General features: G+C 38.5%; 1 pseudogene; it reads right to left on the reverse strand.

The window, feature by feature from the left end:
* Positions 1-749: 749 nt before the first annotated feature.
* On the reverse strand, positions 750-3653 carry LOC101635810 (annotated as a pseudogene).
* Positions 3654-5784: the final 2131 nt, after the last annotated feature.

Genomic DNA, 5784 nt, shown 5'->3' on the forward strand with positions numbered 1-5784 from the left:
AGAAAGAAAGAAAGAAAGAAAGAAAGAAAGAAAGAAAGAAAGAAAGAAAGAAAGAAAGAAAGAAAGAAAGAAAGAAAGAAAGAAAGAAAGAAACTTAAAGTTTAATGAGAAGGTATTTGTGTAGTTTTAGGGACTTTCTTGCAAAACAAAATGACTAACATTAGTATCTGATTTCACTATCTCTTGATCTCTTGATAAAATAAATATCATCAGTAACTAGATTAATTTAGATACTTTGCCACTTTATATGATGCAGTAGCACATGGTATTCCATCTCCTTCATGAGGAATGTAAACCAATTCCAAATAGAAAGACTACAAAATTTTATTACTACAAAATAAATGACCAACCATATTAAAAATATATCAGTAAAATCATAGAAAAGATTGAGAAACTGTTGGTGATCAAAAGAAATTAAAATAATATAGTATTTAGTATTTTTTTTAAATCCCAAACAACTCTTATTAAAAGCATAGTTCTTAAAACTATTGAGTCAAACTTTTGATAAGAAAAAGAAAAAAACATATAGCATATTTTTAGATAAAGAAGTACTTCTAGGTTAACACAGATGACTTTAAACTTTACTCTTTAGCTAAATTGTAGGTTGGGGGAGGAAGAACAAAATATTTACAGAAGACATTATGTACATGTATATTTAAGTGGTATAAACTTGGTGACATATGAGACTTTAGTAAATGCTGGCATTTCAGAAGCAGTTCTAAAAATTTTGTCTTAGTATTTAAAAATGCCTAAGAACTTTCTTCATCTTCAATCTTGGTGGCCAAATAGTACTTTAAATGTCCCAATCAGCAATCTTATGTTCTACTTCTGCAAACATACTGAGTGTTACTATAGAAGATAGTGCAATGGCTTTTGTAAAGAAGTTCAGGAACCTCAGCGTTCAAGTTACCGGTACTGGCTCGTCCATCTCTATTGTATCAGCATCCTCTTCTCTATGAACATTGCTTGTCTGTGGCAAGTTAAAGTTTCCATTTCCAAGTTCTCCACTTGCAGAAAATTTCACTCCATCTTTTGCATAGGAAATCACAACAGCATCACCAACATGACTGAGTTCTCTGCATAAACATGCAAGTTCACTTGAGGGCATCTTACTACACAGCTGTACTTATTCTGGAATTCCAAGTTGTTCAACATAAATCCATTAATTTCATTTCACCATCTGAAACTTTTTCTTGGTTGGGAGCTTCAAATGCTAGTGCCAAGGTGTCTGCATTATCTTCAGCCGTTGGTGCAATGATGTCTTCATTGCCAGCACATTTTAGTATTTTGGACACACTGGTGAGGTTCCTGCCCACAGCCAGATTGCACTGTGTTTGCACTGTGTTGCTTCGCACTTGATCCTTCCACTGTAAAGGATATTTTTGGGGTGATGAAACTTGAATGACTTCTGAGACTTAACTGGCAGTCATGTACAAGTCATGCCTATAGTTCTGCTTCTAGAGGAAAAAAATCTTGTTTGTAGACAAAGCACTAAGGGTTGTAAGATATCAGGTCAACATTCTCAAATACCATCAGGAAAAAGTCTTTGCAATGTACTCTTGACTTTTTATAGGTTTGCTTGTCATATATTCATGTCTCTATCAAAACTATAATTGGGCTTCCCAGGAGGTACAGGGGATTAAAGTGTAGCACTAGGAAGTTCTCCACTACCACTGCAATTGACTTCAACCCCTGCTAGGGAGCTGACCCACATGGCACAGCAGACAGCTCCTGACCTGCCTACGGCTCCCCTCAGCACTTTTTTTTTTAAGATTTATTTATTTATGCATATACAACCAAGGTACAGGCCAGAGGTGCAGGGGCAGTGAGAGGATTCACCAGAGACAGAGTGGGGAGCAGAACAGGCAGACTGTAGAGAAACACCCCTGAGGGGAGCAATGGGCGAGACAGAAGACCTCTGCTCTGCCATGTGGGTCAGATCCAGGGCGGGGATCAAATTGAATTGAAGCATCTGAGGCAAGCTTGAAGTGCTGCACCCTAACCTGTTGCACCACCAGGGAGGGCCTAGCAGTACATTTCAACACTTCCAACTGTTCTGTTCCCCACTCTGTTTCTGGTAAATCCTCTCACCCCCTGCACCTTTGGCCTATATCTGAGTTCTTAGATGCATCAATAAATAAATCTTTAAAAAACCAAACAAACAAACAAAAAGAATTAATACTGGATAATAGGAATTAAGCCAAAGAAAGTACCTGCCTATTATCACATCTTCCTATTTCTTTAATAAAACTGTCAATTAAAGTAGTGCAGGATTATATATAGTGAAAAGTAACACAGGCTTATATGTGGTGAAACGTGAAGTCCCTCTCAGATCTTTTCTACTCCCCCGATCCTCTCTTGTGCATATACCAGTTTGAGAAGGGCAGTGTGAGCAGTTAGCACCAGGACTTTCAGCCAGCCCAATGAGACTGAGTTCAACTCTCTCTGCTGCTTGGTAGTTCTGAAAATTAGACCATGCTACTTAATGCTTCCTTGAAACAGCTTCATTTCTACAACTGGTCAGATACCCTACCTAGCTTGTAGGTTACTTACAAAGTTTAAATGATGATGTGTTCCATAGAACTGTGCTTGGTTATCTTGACTGACTTATATAGACAAGCATGTCTAATTTTTTACCAAAGATCAATGTCTATATCCCAGTATGTCTTTCCTCCCAGTCAATTTACTTTTTATTTCAATAAAATTGATTACCACAAACCCATCTTTCCACTAACTCTAGAAGACAACTGATTAGATCATCACACTCTTTTAAAATTCCATAAATTTAGTGGCTATCTGTTTTCTCCAGGAATCCAAAGAGTTTTTCACTATATAGCAGCCTTATTCAGAGTCATCTCTGAAGTAATCCTAACAGCACTAAAAGGTTTGACAATTTGAGATCACAGTTGCCTTGTCAGTGCCAGGCCGCGAGAAGCAGTTGATCTGCTCAGCAGTTAGGTGTGGTAACAGGAGAGAGCTTTGGGGAAACAGACCAGAAAGAGGAAAGTCTGTCCTTGAGTTTACAGGTTGGTGGTAGTGATTGAATGAAAGACCAGATTTCTAAGAATCCAAACTGATGCCTATAGGGCTGCTGACGACATGAGAAGCCTAGTGCTCGACGTAGCCTGGCAGAAGCAGCAGAAACAAGTGAGTCTTAACATCCTTGCAAGAAAGGATTCAGGGATGAATCATTCAGCAATGATAACAGAATCCTGACTTCGGGCCAGGAAAACAAGTGGACGGGTGCAGAAGCGAGACAATGCATTCTCCTAATGCTCTGCCCAAACTGTTTTATTTTCAAACAATTCTGAACCTCTCAACCTTGCCTTTTATTAAGGTAAGAACCAAGTCCCGGCTTGTGTGACCTGAATGAGGCAAGAGAAAATGAACACACTTAGATGGACTTGAGATAGAAACAAGCTGGTCCTGACAGCAGAGAGCGTAGAGCATCTCATTGAAGATGGCACACAGGATTATTTTCAGGGGCCATAAGCCATTTATAACTATTATGAAGCTCAATGATTTTCAAATAACCTTGACTGCCTATAAAATACAGCTCGTAAGACAGAAATAGGCTTTATTGAAACAGCAGCCTGCCAGGGATGCGTTGCCATTTTTTTGGAGACCAGCATAAGCTCCAAGGTCTTTTCCATCGTCATGCAGAAGTGTTCTCTTTATCTAGGAGGCAATTTATGGCAATGCAGTAAGGAGTATTTGTAAGTATCAGTAAAAATGGAAAAATTATTTATGGACATGACAGAAACCACACTGAGAAGTACCAATGTGAATAAAGAAATCGAATAGCCAATTGCAAAGTATTATGAGAAATAAAGTAAAGGAAATCTCTAGCCTGAGAAGCAACGGAACCAGTCATATTCTGTCTGGGTTTCAGGCTTGGGTGTGCTGGGGGAGCGGAGTAGGGAAAATGCTGCCACTTTCCATTTCTGAACGCTCCATTTGCATAGTGACATGTCAATGACACCGCCTGGTGTTGTACAGTGAACACAGCCCATGTAAGAAAAAGTGGCAGCCTCACTACTGACCTTTTTCTTTAAAGCTTGTTCTACAATCTTCTGCACTGGATTTGGCTCCTTCTGTAACTATATTTAAATTCCCAATCTCCACTTTCGCATTTGTTCAAAGCTGACTTTAAGAGAAGACTTTTTCAACTAATTTCCATAGCAGCTTTGATTCCCCTCAATATTCTCTTCTAAATGCTTCCTGCATGCTAAGTCGTATGAGCTAACTCTTTTATTCAAGATCCATGCCATACCAGCATTAAATTTATTCAGTGTAGTTTTGCTTCAACATAAAAGATCATTATTTCTCTAAGTAGAAAGAACCAGTTTCCAAGTAGTCATAACCAGAACTACATCCTGACATGCAACTTCTTAATACTGGATAGATATTTGCGGTGCTCTCTATTAGCAGCACTCAATATTTATAGATTACAAGTCATTTTGCAACATGGCATGCTGTCATTACATGGTAGTAACAGAAATAAGACTTAGTCTTTCTCCTCTTCAAAGGAGGAGAATTGGAGCACAGAAAATTCTAAATCAATGTAAGTTCCTTGAGTTGCTGGTAAATTTACTAATTTCTGGAGGGCAAATAATACCAGTCTTCATATCCCAATCTCTAGCAAGTCCTTTACTATTTGGTGATTAAGCACGCTTTGTTTTGCATATGAATACAAGACTGTGTTATTCTGGCATGAGAACTGTTGATTGGTTGAAATAGAGAAAGATTCCAAAGAGGAAAGAATAGTCTCAACTTTAAAAGATATTGTCAAATTCTTGAAAGCAGAAGATAACTATTTCTGGCACAGAAATATTGAGGAGTAGTGTGAAAGCCATTCATCGTCTCTTTGCCTGGTTCTCTTAATGAGGAGAGTACAGATACCATGTCACTCCTCACTTTAGATGTCAGATGTCTCCCCACTAGACTCCTGATCTATGCACACTTGTTAAGGAGGAGTCTATCACCCCCTTCCTTTGCCTCTTAAATGTTAACTAGTAATTTGCATATATATGCATTTTATCTATAGATGTCTGTTTCCGTGATTTAAATCAAAGCTCCATAAACAGACAAGATACTATCTAATTTGCCCACTGTTGAAGCATCAGATGCAAGAGTAATGCCTATTGCAGAGGAGCCAATTAAAAGGGTTTTGTTGGGGGAGGGGGGTGCAGTGAGGTAGGAAAAAAAGAACTGTAGTTGATTGGGAGGTATGCTTATTAAAGATATCTTTTCATGGCATTCCTTTCCTAGGTGACTAACTTAAAACTTGTTCACCTTATTACTCACTTTGATTTCCAGGGTTACCATCATCCCCCAATAAAAACCTTCTCCACTTTATAGTCCACCACCTGCCCCAGGGAACAAAAAAGGCACTTTACTTTTGATCAATTACCACTTCCTTCACAATAGCAAATCCAGTCATTGCCAAGCATATGTCTGTCCCAGCAAAGGAATGATCTTTACAATAAAAATAAAAATGTGCATGATTCCGGTTGTATTTGACCGAACACTGCCACTTGAAATTGCCTTCCATGCTGCTGTCAATGCTGCTATGCAGTTCTACGACCTGTATCTGTGTCTGTAGCTCTGATAAGTTTCTATGTCCTTATTGCTCTTTCTATTTCAGTGTTCTCATCTTTATTCACCTTCTTAGGTATGACTTTTAGCAGAGCACACGCAAAACCCAATTTCATCCACATTCCTGCAAGCATAAGTAATCATTTTACTGCCTTGAACAATTTCTGAATCCAGTCACATTCTACT

Source organism: Condylura cristata, unplaced genomic scaffold (assembly GCF_000260355.1).
Source record: "Condylura cristata isolate star-nosed mole 26May11 unplaced genomic scaffold, ConCri1.0 scaffold00005, whole genome shotgun sequence".
Lineage (NCBI taxonomy): Eukaryota > Metazoa > Chordata > Mammalia > Eulipotyphla > Talpidae > Condylura > Condylura cristata.